A 14,454-nucleotide genomic window follows, 5' to 3' on the forward strand; every position below is an offset into this window, starting at 1 on the left:
ATCTGTTATTTTTATAAGTTTCATAATTTTCTTTAGGTATTTAAATGCTTAATACATCTGTAATTGGTTTTGTGCCTAATGTTATCTAGAGATTTTATTTTCAATATAAGCATAATAAATGTTTTATCTAGATTTGTTGAACAAAACATTTTTCTTCAGTAATTTGCTATGCTCTTTCTTTATATATATAATTCTTTTTATGAGTCTGCTTCTGAGTTCTCTATGTTATTCAGTTGGTCAATTTTTTTTTCTCTTCATAAACACCATCATCATTTTAATTACTGGTACTTTGTCATAAGTTTTTGCAGCTGCCCCTCTTAAATCGGCTTTTTCAAAAATATTTTGGATCTTCTTCCCAAGTTGCAAGTCTGTACACATTTTCTAAAACAGCATTTTACTGTGAAATATAGCACACTTACAGAAGAGTGCATGAAATATAAATGAGCAGTTGAATAAAATATAATGGTAACACTGAGAAAAGGACCATGGCCTTCTCCCCAGGGGTCTCCCAACTGCCTCTTCTCAATCACTATCTCCTATTCCCTGAATGTAAACAATCCTACTTTCATTGATAATCACTTACCTGTTATGCTTTCATATTTTATCATTTCAGGATGCACATCTTAGCAATACAGTTTAATTTTTGATTGCTTTTAAATATTGTATTAGTAGAGATAGATAGCATTTTCTGTCTTGCTTCTTTTGAGTAACATTATGTTTTGAAAAATTAATCCATGCTGTTACATGCCAGTATTGTTCATTCATTTTTATTTCTATGTAGTATTCCATTGCATGAATATATACCACACAACTAATTTGTCTTACAGAAATGTGAGTTGTTTCCAGTTTGAAACAATTAAGAATAACATCTCAATGGATTATTGCAAATATCTTCCTGGAAATACACACACATATTGCTCTAGAGTATAGGACTGAAATTTATGGGTCATAAGGAATACATAACCTAAAATTTAATAGATGAATGCTGAACTGAAAAGATCAGTTTGAATACCCATAAGAAGTATAAGAATCCATAAGAATATTCATAAGAAGCATATGAAAGTTCTTGCTACTGCATATTTTTACCAATATCTGATAGTCTACTTTTTGTTTTGTTTTTGTTAATATTTTGCTATTCTAGTGAATGAGTAGTGGTAGATCATGATGATTACTAATAATGCTGAATTAATTTTCATATGATTATATGATTATTGGTCATATATTGCTTCCAAAGTTCATGCCCATTTTCCCCTAGTTGCTCTTTATTTTATTAGTTTAGCATTATCTTGGTTTAAATTCCTGTGTCTTGGTTAAATTTATAGTAAATTTCTTCTTCCACTGTAAGGTCTGTCTTTTTTCTAACTCTTCTAATGGTGGTCACTTTCTCTCATCTTTGTCCACTGCTCTTCCTTTCATTACACAAACAGGAACTCTAAATACATAGTCAAATTCGTTATTTTTTTTCCCCTTGTGATTGGTATATTTCTGTACTGTTTCATAATCTTCCTCTATCTCAAAACATGAGATCATTTTGCATTACAGTCTAAAGCTGTGCATGGTTTTTATACTATGCATTTGGTGCTCTTTTTTGTAATTGCATTTGTAATCCATATGAAACTGACTTGGGTGATAAGGTGTAAGGTTTCAGTTCAGTTCAGTCGCTCAGTCGTGTCTGACTCTTTGCGACCCCGTGAACCGCAGCACGTCAGGCCTCTCTGTCCATCACCAACTCCCGGAGTTCACCCAAACCCATGCCCACTGAGTCGGTGATACCATAACGTAGTGGTCAATATGTTTTACCCTCCCTGACCCTGGATATCACTTTGTTCCCAAATGTTGACTAAAAAAACTGCTTTCTCACTATTACTCTGAAATCCCGTCTTTCCCTCAAATTAAGTGTCAAGCTGATGTGGTTCTGTTTGTATTTTATGTCTTTTGTTTATGTGTATGTGTTTACCCTTGCTCCAATAATCTATTACTTGAATTATAATAACAATATAGAATTCATAAATCCTCTTACTGTATTCTTCATCTTCTAGAGAATCTCAGCTATTAGTTGTCTGCATTTCCATGTAATATTTTAAATCACTTATCAGTTTTACACATGCACACCTACATCTGCATGTGGGTGAGTGTTAAGTCACTTCAGTTGTGTCCAACACTTTGAGACCCTATGGACTGTAGCCTGCCAGGCTCCTCTGCCTTGGGATTTTCCAGGCAAGAATACTGGATTGGGTTACCATTTCCTTCTCCAGATGACCTTCCCAACCCAAGGATCGCACCCACCTCCCTCACTTCTCCTGCACTGGCAAACAGGTTCTTTTACCATCCGTGCCACCTGGGAAGCCCAAGCTCTTTTGATTACAACAGTAATATAACTGTGAACAATCTGGGGGAATATGACACTCATTGTTGTTTATTGTTCTAGCTCATGAATATGGTGCTTATGCTTTATTATTCCCAGGATTTTTAAGAGTCTCCTAGGTAGTAATCCTAGAATCACTTTATAATGATTTAATTTTATGTAGAAATAGCTCAAAGATTTATCTCTAGGCTTTCTTTTTATTTGAAAAGTAACTGGAAATGGTACTTTTTCAAATTTTATGTTTGGTTACTGTAAATAACTTATAAATATACTTTTTATAATAACAAATTTATATTCATAGCTTGATGGACTTGCTGAATGGACCATTCATAGTTGGACATGAACTTGGGAGATAGTTGAGGACAGGGAAGTCTGGCAGGCTGCAGTCCATGGGGCTGCAAAGAGTCAGATATGACTTAGCAACTGAACTACAACAATAGCATGCAATAAATTGTTTGCTTATTTCGATTAATATTATATTAAATCATTATAGCAAAGGGGTGTGAATAGGTATCTTTTTGATGTCAAGACTTTCTATCTATGAATAGGAGTTATGCTCTTTCTTCATTAGTTCATTCAAATGAGTTTGGATATAATTTTATAATTTTTACATGCAACTGACATAGTTCATACAGCCTTTGTCTAAAACTTTTACACTTTTGTGTATATATATATATGTATGTACACATCTTTGTGTACATATATATGTATATGTATATCTGTAAATGCTAAAATTGATCTCTCCTTACAAATTGAATTCTTCATTTTTTTGGACAGAGTGTTGATATATAATTAACTTCTGTGTGTTAAACTCATACCCATACACATTTATAGATTTATAGTATAGATATAGAGATAGATATAGATATGTATACAAAATATCCTTGCATTTCTAAGATAGATCAAATTGTGTTTTTTTTTTCCTCTATTGAGTTTGGACTGCCTATAAATGTGAAGAAATAAAATCTTAAAGTTGCCCTTCTCATATTATTCCTCATTGAATTGGGCATTAAGATACACTACTCACATGTAATGTACAGGAGAATTTTCTCTTCTCAAAGAATTTTTGTGTTTATTTTTTTCAAATTCATGTATTAATTCATCTATGCTACATGGGATAATTTTTGAAATAACTACTCAAATTTCTGAGCTTAATTTTGATTTCCATTTCTTCTTCAGTTGGTCTTAGTAGGATATAAGAATTCCAAATTGTATTTCAGAAAACTTGAGAGAATTCTCTCTTGTTTCTAAAAAATCTGTTTTATTAATAACCTCTTTTTATTCATAACACTAGATGGGTTTTTTTGGTCTTATTTTTTTCCTCAATTATTTTAGAGCTTTGTCTATTTTGCTAAGCATTTGAGTAGCTCAAATGATGAAGAATCTGCCTACAGTGCAGGAGACCTAGGATTGATCTCTAGGTCAGGAAAATCCCCTGGAGAAGGGCATGACAACCCACTGCAGTATTCTTGCTTGGAGAGTGCCAAGGACAGAGGAGCCTGGCAGGCTACAGTCCATGGAGTGGCAAAGAGGTGGACACGACTAACACACACATAGGCATTTTTTTTTCCTTTCCCCCACTTTGGTCTTTTTTTTTTTTTTTTTTAATTTTTGTTTGCTCTAAGCTTTGTAATAGAGCTTTGTCTATTTTCCTAAGCATTTCCAAAATCCAACATTTTTTTATTATGAATTCTTTGTTTCTTAATTGATTTAGCTTTTATTTTCTTTGTACTAGTTATTCTGTTGTTACTTTTCTGTATTTTAAACTGAGGAACAATTCATATTTTTCCTCTCATTTTTTCATGTAAACTTAAGACCGAAAATTGCTCTCAGGTACACCTTTAGAATACTCATTGGAAGGACTGATGTTGAAGCTGAAACTCCAATATTTTGACCACCTGATGTGAAGAGCTGACTCATTTGAAAAGACCCTGATGCTGGGAAAGACTGAGGGCAGGAGGAGAAGGGGATGACAGAGGATGAGATGGTTGGATGGCATCACCGACTCAACGGACATGAGTTTGAGCAAACTCCAGGAGTTGGTGATGGACAGGGAGGCCTGCCATGCTGCAGTTCATGGGGTTGCAAAGAGCCAGACATGACTGAGTGACTGAACTGAACTGAATTGAACTGAACATAATCTACCTGGAGACATGGCACAGTTAGAACCAATGAAGCTCTAACAGGTAAGGGATCGTATAATTGAAAATAGGGTAAAATCTGCTATAATCATTGAAAACAATGTCTGTTCTAATTTTCCTTTTCTTTAAACATTTTATTTTATATTGGAGTATAGCTGATTACAATGTTTTGATACTTTCAGGTGGAGAGCAGAGGAACTCAGCCATACATATACATGGATTCATTTTTCTTTGCAGAATTGGTATGTGACCATTATACCAAAACGTTTTACTGTATTGTTAAATATCTGTGCTGTTATTGATCAGTCTGCTTTATGTAGACATAACCAAGAGAAGTTTGCCAGGAAAATTAAATGCATATACTTTATAAAATAGCCTCATATGTATGAAACAAAAATCACTAGATCTATTGAAGAATTAAGTAAATCCAGTATCACAATGAGACATTGAGAAACACATTTTACTTCTGGCAAACAAAGAAAATCTTGCCTGCTTGATTGTTTATTTGAGCATTTTTTTGTATGTAAATTTTGCAAGTAGATATTTTTGTTCCTTAAGACAAAATAACAGAAGAATAAAGAGAATATTTAATTTTTGCACCTCCTTCTATATAGTTCAGCTCTCTAAAATATTTTTGGTGAAGAGCTTTGAACTAGAAAAGACAAAGTATTTGTTGGGTTCAAAAGATTCCAGTTTTTACCTTTAGAAGGGATTAATTAGTCTCAAATTGTTAAAATACATTTTAATTTACATTAGTTTGTCACTTGTGGCTCAATTACATACAAAGATGCAGATTCTCTTTCAAAGGTCAAATTTCAGGTATGCATGTAAGCCAAAGGTGAATATAAGGAAGTTAGGAGAAACTTAGCTTCTGCCTATGATAAGATTCAAAATAGTGAAACTCAGATTACAGGTGTGATAAGCTTGAATGTCAAGTAAAAGATGACCAGTAAATTAACCAAAATGATAGTCAGTCGGATGGATTGGTATTTCCTAAACAATTTGCTTTAATAGAGAGTTCCAAGTTGGAGGAATAAATCTACTGCTAATACAGCTGAAATTTACAGATTAAGGCAATGTTACCTGAAAATAATTTTTTAAGAAAGATTAGGAATTCTGTGTGTGAGTGCATATGTCTCTGTGTTAATAGTTTTGTTGATTTAGATAAATTATCCTGTGAACAAATTATATATTTCTATAGATACTCAGAGTTCTTCAACCACATTCTCCAAAAGATTTTAATTTTGACAGATTTTGTTAAAATTTTCAGTTTCAGCATTTGAAAGATGGCAAGTCATAGGCAAAGATGAGACTTTGACTCTTCCCAATGAAACTTATAGCTTATACAGTTCAAGTTAGACTAGGAAAGAAATCTTCACTTAGTCGTTTATAAAACCATAGCGTGTCACCTTGAACAAGATGGAAAAACAATGGGTTTCAATTTACAGAAAAATTCAGACCATATGCTGTCTCCCCAGGCATGAACACAGGAGTGTCCCTGTATCAATTAGAAGCCTTTGCCCTCAGTCCCATCCTGAAGTATGCAATAAGAAAAATGAGTCCACACAAGTCTACTGCTCTGTTCTTTAATTCATTCTGGCTATTTCCTAGATATGTCTTTCCACAAATTGTTTATTGACCATGAAACTATTTTTAAGCTCCCAGTTATTCTCCTTAACAAAGAATATTTTCATTCACTCATTCAAATCATTGTATTGTTGCTACCATTTTGATTAGGTGCCAATTTACCAGCAGATGAGATGCTTGGATGGCATCATCAACTCAATGGATATGAATTTGAGTAAGCTCCAGGAGTTGACGATGGACAGAGAGGCCTGGCGTGCTATAGTGCATGGGGCCACAGAGTCAGACAGAACTGAGCCACTGAACTGAACTGTGTTGAGGCAAGGAATATGACTTTATCTGGAAAGTCTGATGATTGAAAAGATGGCAGCCACCTCAAAAAGAACCATCTTATTTGGGTCTGAATGCTAGGTTCTTTCACAGAACAGAGAGTGAGGGAGATGTGGAAGTAAAGTAATAAACGGCATTAATTTTACAAATATCTCCTAGAACATCAAGCCTTGGGGAGGATATGTATTAATGTCTTCCTTCCTGTAGCCATCCATAGATAGACATGGTCCTGAACAAAGACGTTTTGATTTAACAATCAAGCAGAGAGGCAAGGTTCTCTGAAGCAGCCCATCCTATATGGATACCTTCCTTTGAGTGAACAAAAGCAAGAGGAAGGAAAGGTTAAAGTGAAAGAAACAGGTCTAACATAGAGTCAGTTCTTCCCTGTAACCCTGAGGACACCCAATGCCTGCCAGGGGCTATGTTGGGTACCAAAGACACCTTCTGTGCAAGACAGTCCGTTCCTGCTCTCATGGGGATCTTTGAGCGATTTTATCTCCTTTGAGGTAGAAGGGGAAAAGTTAATTCAATCCTAAATTCCACTGCATGATATAATATAATGCAAGACTTAAAAGAAATGCCTTGTGCTTGAGGGCTAGTGTTTATATTTGATTTCCTCTATCAAAAAGGGATAGTCCATGGAAAAACTGGAGAGACAGCAGGACACAGTGAGCGAAGGCTGCTTTACATGACTGCACCAGCACTGCTTGGGTTTTAGTCTTACTCCAGAACTCAGCAGCTCTTGCAGGAATCAGTCAGTTATTACCTTATCCCAATCCATCCTTCACTGGCTCCTGGTTCAGAACCTTGTGACGTGCCACTCCGTGACGTCATCCCTCACATGAAGGACCTAAGCTGCCACCTGCCCCGTTGCTGCTCAACTTAAAGCCAAGGCCCTTTCCCCTGACCTCGCCCAGTGTCGTCTAATCAGGGAATCTTCACTCAGCAAGGTCATCCCGCTGCCCATCCATCAAGACAAAACTCTCCTCATGCTCCTGCATCATCCCATGAGCTCCCGACTCTCAATGAGCTCACTTAAATTCCAGCAGAACAACTTTCTTCCTTTTCTTTCCTTTTTCCTGACCGAATGCCCCCCAGAAAATACACAGTGTAAAATCTCACTCCATGGTCTTGGTGAAACATAGGGCTTTTTTTCAAGGTTGGTTTTTTCTTCAAATCCAAACCGTTTTCTATGAAGAGAGATTCTGTTTTCAAAATATATTTGAACCAAGTTCGCTCATCTCAGTTTGAAATTGAGATTTATCTGGGAGTTTGGTATGAATGGTAGACCTGAGTTTAAAAAGTAGAGGTTTTCATAAGCACTGGATCAATAGAAAATGCATTTATGAAGGTTTGGATTTCTTTTCAGCAGCTGAGAAAGGTGAAAGCCCTGATTTATGAGCTAAGGATGAAGAGTGAGTTATGGGCAGCAGGAAAGACAATGTGAAGCACATTTATTTTTTCAAGATGATTCCTCTCTAAAACCTGAGTAAATAGAAGCCAGTCTTTCAGATCAAAATGAAGAGTTTCACTTGAGTTCAAAGACTGAAGTTCTCTCATAGCCTTTCTAAATGTATTACACAACATTTTGATTTTTAATGTGATATTAGAATCATGGATAATGTGAATTGCAGTGATCCAGAGTGATATATAAACTACAGTTAGTTTCATTAAAACTGAAAGAAATCCTGTGTGAAATGAGAGAGGATCTTACAAATAGAGATATCATTGCCAAACCTTAAAAAAATCAATTAAGAAATTTTTTTCTTTGCAGAAGTGGGAATAGTATTTAATAATAGAAATTCTTGCTTTTGAGAGTCTTAACAAGCATAGATAAAGCAATTATTGTTCCAAAAAGTCCTTCATTAAACCAATTAATTGTAAGCTTACTCTAACTTTTTAACATATTCTTGCTATGAAAATATTAAGGATATATATCCAGCCAAATGAATAATAATTCATTAGTTTTTAGGTTCTAGGTCAAAATGGAAAAGAAAATTGTCCTTGATACTCAGGGTTTTAGATTCTGATCATACCATAAAGAAAAGTAGAATTAAGGAAAGTCCTTTCAAATTCTGTTTTCTGGAAATAACTTTATTGAATTCATTGAAGGAGAAAGATTTCTCATTAGTGAGGAAGAAGCAAATAAACTCATTTTAAAGGGCATTTTTTCTAGTCTACAGAAAGTGCCTGTGATGTAGCCCATATGATCAGTAGAAGCACATATATACAGAATAATCAATGTTTATGCAAAGTGAAGCAATATGGTTTTGAGAAGCAAGCATTCATCAGTCTCTGGTCCAGTTCCCAACAAAACCCTCCTATGAAGTCCCCTCCAGCTAGTGGCTCCCCCACTTAGGACAGGCCGTCCCTGTGGTATATGGAGTGGACCATAAAGATGATAGACAGTCGATGTCCTGCTTCACAAAGCGCAGGATGTTTATAGGATGGAGACAGAGTTTTCCCCAGGTTACAGATGGAGCATGTGCTCTGTCCCTGCTGTGGGTTATTCTTTTTTTTTTTTTTTTTTTCTGATTATGATTTCTAGTGAAGTTGCTCAGTCATGTCTGACTCTTTGCAACCCCCATGGCCTGTAGCCTATCAGGCTTCTCTGTCCATGGAATTTTCCAGGCAAGAGTACTGGAGCAGGTTGCCATTTCCTTCTCCAGGAGATCTTCCCAACCTAGGCATTGAACCCAGGTCTCCAGCATTGTAGGCAGACGCTTTACCATCTGAGCCACCATGGAAGTCCAGATTTCTAGAGGGTTTCTGGAGGAGTGCCCAAACATTGTTCTATACTAACCACACTGATTAGTGTGAGTCATCTAAGAGGAGAAAGTTCAGAGTCTGGAGAATCAGGACACCAGCAGGCAAGGAAGTGTAAGAAGCAGGAAGAAGGCAGGATTTGGAGGATTGGTTCTGGCTGGTATCGGTTATGTAACCTCCAGAGACAGTTAACTTCTTAGACCTCAGCTTTCTCATCTTTATATTCAGGAACATGAAAATCACTGCTTTAAATATGTGAGTTTGCCTGTAAATCCGTGGCTACACCTCATATCTATGTCTAATTCTTTATCTCAAGTTGTCAGACTATCCCAGAATGGAAATGTTTTTCCGTGGCTCTGATTGTTCCCTAAACGACCACCAAGAAATTGAATTTGCCTCCATGACAGTTCCCCATCTTTTCCCCAAATCCTGGTAACTCTTGCCACGGTCCCTGATGCTCGCTTTTCTTTCTTTCTGCTTCTTATACTTCACCCCCCTCACTCCTCTGCTTCATCTCTGCTTCTGTTGACTGAGTCCTACTTAACAAAATTTCCCCATAAAATAGCAAAATAATTTAAATGATGAAGACAAAACAGAACTTCCCTGCAAAACAGTGATATAATCATTGAAAAAGGATGGAGATAGTACCTGACCTCACACAGAATTTTTATCCTAGTTCAAAATTTGGGATCATCATACCCACCCTTGGTCCCTGGGTTCCGTTTCTTTGCAAAACAATGTCCTGGTATTCTGGGGGCTGAAATTTTGACTGGGGTTCAGCTGTTGACTTACAACAACTGTGAAATGTTTCTGCAATCCTGTGTTCTACTGTAGGAGTTAAGTGACATCTGTTTGGTGTTTCTTTCAATCTGTTTTAGTTGAAGTAACTATCTTCCTTGATTACATTTAAGGAAAGGAAACATGAGACTAAAGCAAGCTAAAAATTGTAAGAGCACTAAATATTGTGCTAAGTACTCAGCTTCTAAGTATTAAATGCTTACGTGTAATATCAATCTCTGGGATCAAAAAAGTTTGTAGCAGCAATAATACCTGCCTCCTAGAGAAGTGAAGATCTGTTCAAAAGTCAAGATCTTCTACAGAACAACCCGAGTTTGTCTGAAATAGCCAACGCCCAATCCAAAACATTGTTTATTTGACGTCCCTCTCTTATTAAAACTGCACATTCTTTTCAGTAAATACCTTACTACTTCTGTAGTATGTGAACACTCAAAATCTTGGCAAAAATACTCCAGGAATACAAAGCCCATATCCATATATCCCAGTGGTGACTGTGACTTTTCCAAAGCAAAAAAGATCTGAGAATTTGGAAGTATCATAGGATTGTATTAAAACTGAAAAGTATGCATATACAGCCAATAAACAACATCAGAATCTGTAAACTCAACATGCTTGATAACCGAATACATGTGCTAAGTGTTATACAGAATATTGAGAATTAGTCTTATAATGTACTATTGATTTCCAGGTTTATTTTTCTTTAAGGGAGTATTTCAGATCATCATTATATAAGCAAATGCAACACTCTTCTTAGCTGATCCGCCAGGCCCTGGGTGATGTTACTCAGTCTCTAAAAATCAGTGCTGAAACATGTACATGCATAAATCACATTCGATCAAGCATAACAATTAGTATTGAGCCACGTGGCGGAAGAATTTAAAGAAGAAGTAAGACTATAAAATTTGGGCAGCCAGATCAAAAGAAACTGAATATTCTTACACCTCTAACTTAAATTTTTTTCTTAAATGTATTATTTACTGCTATTAGTGGAACATGCTTTACAGCACATATTAAAATAAATGACATAACATTTTTAATCTTTACACATATTTTGCATGCATTTATTTGGTAATATTCAAGAAGCATTTTAGAGCAGAATCTTGCTCTCAACAAAATGTACTACAGAAGGTCATTCTAATTTACACCAAGTGCAAGCTGGCGATATTATGGTGGAGATGAGTCAGTTAAAGCAAAGACACAACACATACCCTCCAGAGACTCAGAGGCCTCAGGGATCCCGTCTTTTTAAAAATCATTAGGATTCTGTCGAGAGTAATTTTAAGATGACTGCATCTGAATTTTTTGATCTTAAAAACTACTCCAAGAGCAAGTGTTATTATTTTAGAGAAATCAAAGCCTCAGGGACGTAGAGATTTGCTCAAGTTCTCCTGCTGGTAATACTGAGTTTTGCAAGTCCCAAATGTTTGTTCTTTTTATGACACTACATTTATCTACAGGAGAAAAAATAGTAGCTACATGCTAATTAAATAGACATCACTATAGAAGAGAGGTTGGTATGAATGACTGTTGAACAGTCAAATATAATTAATTCGGTGTAATGATTACAGAAGCACCTATGAATGGTTTTGTACCTGGGAAATACTGGCAGTCAAGATACTGTAAGCAGACTTGTAAAATGAGTCGCCTTCTCTGGATTATTCCAAGGGTTCGGGGAAAGGTGATTTTTTCTGAGCTAAAATATGTCAGAGTATGAATAAATATAAAAATGTTCTAACTTAAGACTCTGATCTCCAAGTGCATCGGTCAATTTCATGGGTTTTATGCTGTGAACTTTTCTGCTTGTCACAAGTGAAGCTACCCTTTATTGACTAGCTATTCACCCATATAACTTCCAGTTAATGAGCATTTTAAGGCCATCAATTTGTGGGAAGAAAAAAATCAGTATCTTTAATCGTTCACACTTATATGGAAAGTTCAATAAAAGGGGAGGGTTTAAAAACTTTATTTTGGTGTCTTTTTTTTTCTTTAAATCAATGCAGTATTTTGCTTAAAGGAGGTAAAGAGAAAAAAAAAAAAAAAATAACCTTCCTGGGAGCTAGATAACCTAAAGACTTCATTATATGTATGATTTTGGGACTCTACCATCTTACTTAGAAGAAAAAGAAAAGTAAGTTAGAGCTTTCTGCACTTCAGGTTTTGCCTTGCTATGCCATAAACAACATTCCCTTATGTTGTTATATGTGGGACCAGCCAGACTATTTGATAGCATTCAACACCTTCATTTGTAAGGTACTTGCTAAGCATCAAATGTTTCTTCATTTGGCAAAATGTTAGTAAAAAAATTATTTAGTGGGTTAGAATAAATTCTTTAACACATATTAATAAAAATCCAACTGAACACCAGTAGCTTGGAGACCAAGAAAGAAAGCACATTTGCCTCTCCAAGGCCCACTAGCAAACATCCAAAACAATACAAATGAATAATATGACTAAATTAAAAGAAACAATTATGTGTCTTCCCCCTGGGTTTTTCTTTCTATCTTATTTCAAGCTGAAGGGACAGGTGACCCCTAGATCCTTGGAAGGGAACCAAGTCTTCTCCTAACAGCCATATTCTCAGAAAGTGTCCCAGGTAGTGACAGAACCTAAATAAGGACTGCCTGTGCTCCAGGACTGGAAAGATTGGGCCTTATTTTCCCCCAAAAGTCTCCAAGCCCTTAGCATGGTGCAGAATAGGGTGTGGAAAGGGGTATCACATGACGTGAAGAATCTTCCTAATGCCCTGTGCAATTTCATCACAGAAATTTTCCAAAACTCTTGGGGTAAAAAGCTTCTAAAATGACAGTGCTTAAATTTTTCATCATCCTAGCAGGATGGATATTTAAGGTCAGAATTAAATTGATATAAAGAAGAACAAATATGGTGTAGTCTATTCCTGAAACTGGGATGCAGATCTACAAAGCAGGAAATTGCTTTTATTGGAAGCTATATGGAAAAGAAAAAATAGGCAAATATGTCAATGAAGGGAGTTTCTCTGTGGAAGTGATGATTAACCTGAGAATTAGGTGCCGGAAGAGTTATGTGGAGAACACCGTTCAGGCAATGTTAGATGTATGGGGCTAAACATCACTTCTCCACCCATAAGGAGCCCTGGGTTCTCACGTGAGTGATGTGATGGTGTTCCTTGCCAGAGTGCTGCCGTTTTTAAAAGATAAAAGACAGGATTCTGCACTAGACGTACAGCACCTTGAGGACCCGCCCTCTCCTATCCCTCCGTGGTCACATGCGGATGCCCTTCACTCACACTCTGCATCCATCTACACGAGGGTGACTGCAAGAAAGATTCCCAAACAAGCAGCAGTCTTTGCCTTTCCCATACCTTTGCAAGCTAAGGTCATCTTTGCCCTAGATGCCTCATCAAATTTCTACCCATTTTCAAGATTGAATGAAATATTAACTGTCCTTTCAATGGTGCCTTGGAAAGGTAAACTAAGCTCTTCGCAATTCCATTGAGACTTGGACTCCATGTTTTACCTGTTGTTCTGTCACATGACTTAAATCTCAGTGCTCTCCAGTAGCTCAGGAACCAGAGATTTAAACCAGAACATCGTGCTTTTCTGCAAACGATTACATTTAAATGAATCAGTCCTTAAGAAAGCCAGAGACAGTGTTTACCACCTACACATTGCCTAGACTATCCAACTTCTTATACATTGTCCAGCCTTTGTACCTCTGGCGGCTTAGATGGGAAAGAATCTGCCTGCAATGCGTGAGACGTAGGTTTGATTTCCTGGAGAACGGAATAACCACCTACTCCAGTGTTCTTGCTTGGAGAATTCCATGGACAGAGGAGCCTGGCAGGGTACATGATAGGGTTGCAAAGAGTCAGACAGGGCTAACAGTTTGCATTGGTAAGAGCCTGGTCCTGACCGCAGGAGAGATACACTGCTTCCTTATTGTTCTGAAAACAGACGCTCTCTCATGATCTAGGGCTATGTACATTCTGTTGTCATAATTGTTGCAAAGGCACCTGCCTGCTCTTCCTCCGTTCACCTCCTCCTCTGCGTGGTCGAACCAGACATCCACTGGTCTGGCGCTATACGGAATAGTTTAAATCCAACGGCATTCTAGAGCCCGCTGACACCAGCTCCTTGGAGCCATATGAGCACATCTTGCCCCAAATGCACATTCACTGAATCCATGGTAGTAGCTTGAAGTCTGTTGTGGTGGAATTATTACATCGTGTAAAATCTGCAAATCCTATTAATGCCACAGAAGCTGAGATGACAGAGATAGAGATAGAGACATGGGGAGAGAGAGAGACAGAGGGAGAAAAAGAAAGAACAAGAGAGAAAAACAGAATGAGAGGAAGAGTTTTAAACTAAGGTTTGGAAAAGTTAGAAAATTTGCTCAAGGCTGTGATGTGATGGAGCCAGAATTTAATCCCAGGTGTGTCTATTACCTTAACATCGTGCAGACCTTCTATCATCTCTCAAGTAGATGTCCTAT

Source organism: Muntiacus reevesi, chromosome 7, assembly GCF_963930625.1.
Source record: "Muntiacus reevesi chromosome 7, mMunRee1.1, whole genome shotgun sequence".
In the NCBI taxonomy this organism is placed as follows: domain Eukaryota; kingdom Metazoa; phylum Chordata; class Mammalia; order Artiodactyla; family Cervidae; genus Muntiacus; species Muntiacus reevesi.